The sequence below is a fragment of the Camelina sativa genome, chromosome 18 (assembly GCF_030686135.1).
Source record: "Camelina sativa cultivar CO46 ecotype springtype chromosome 18, ASM3068613v1".
NCBI lineage: Eukaryota > Viridiplantae > Streptophyta > Magnoliopsida > Brassicales > Brassicaceae > Camelina > Camelina sativa.
The window spans coordinates 10,667,320-10,668,343 of record NC_141897.1 but is presented as its reverse complement, the minus strand read 5'-3'; the positions used below and the strand labels follow the sequence as shown (position 1 = coordinate 10,668,343).

General features: G+C 43.7%; 1 non-coding gene across 1 annotated transcript; it reads left to right on the top strand.

The window, feature by feature from the left end:
* The first annotated feature begins 696 nt into the window (after positions 1-696).
* Positions 697-803, top strand: LOC147922748 (small nucleolar RNA R71). The gene has a single exon (XR_015589836.1). It is a non-coding gene; the product is annotated as a small nucleolar RNA R71 (small nucleolar RNA).
* The last annotated feature ends 221 nt before the right edge of the window (positions 804-1,024 follow it).

The window sequence follows — 1,024 nt, the reverse complement described above, 5'->3', positions numbered from 1 at the left end:
AGACCCTCAAACTTCATATTCAGATCATTGTATTGAGATGTGAGCCTTTGGTTTAGCTCAGCAAACTGTTTGGCTTCCTCTATCTTCCCTTGTGTTTGACCAATCAACAGCTGTTGTACCATGGCTCTAAGGTCTTGTTCCTGGCCTTGGTTAGTCTGAAACCCTGGTGGGGGACACAACTGGGGCTGGAACACCTGTTGCTGTTGTTTGGGGACATAGTTTTGGTGCTGTTGAGGCTGTTGAGGAGGGTAGACTTGATCTTGTGGGTTGGCCACATTTGTGCTTCTATAGGACAGATTATTGTTCCTAAACCCTCCTTGGTTATAACCCTTGAAGCCTCCTTGGTTTTGCATATAGCATAACTCAGCAAACTCATTCTCTCCCTCTTGAACTGGAGGCTCCTCTTCACTAACAAAGTGGATAGACTTTTGCTGACTTAGCAAGATCCTATCAAGCTTTTCATTCACCATTTTCAGATCCTTCTTGTACTTGTCTTCTTGATCAGTTGATGATGACCTTATGGTTCTGTCATAGTCCTCATTGTAGTTCCCATCAGACTGTGCAAGGTTCTCTACTAACTTCCAGCCTTCTTCCACATTCTTGTTGAGGAAGTTTCCATTGGAGGCTGTATCAAGAAGCATTCTGAACTTGGGAAGCACTCCTCTATACAATGTGCTCAACAAAGACTCCACACTGAAACCATGATGAGGACATTGAGTTTGGTATCCCTTGAATCTCTCCCAAGCTTCACAAAAGCTTTCATTACTCCTTTGAGCAAATCCAGAGATCTCATTCCTTAGTCTTGCTGTCACTAGCATTGGAGAAAAAGTTGGCCAAGAAAGGCTTCTTGCATGCATCCCAAGTAGTGATTGCACCAGTAGGGAGAGTCTTTTCCCATAAATGAGCCTTGTCCCCAAGTGAGAAAGGGAACAACCTCAGCTTGAAACCATCTTCACTTACTCCATTGATCTTGGTAAGACCACAGATTCTATCAAACTCATCAAGATGATCTAGTGGATCTTCC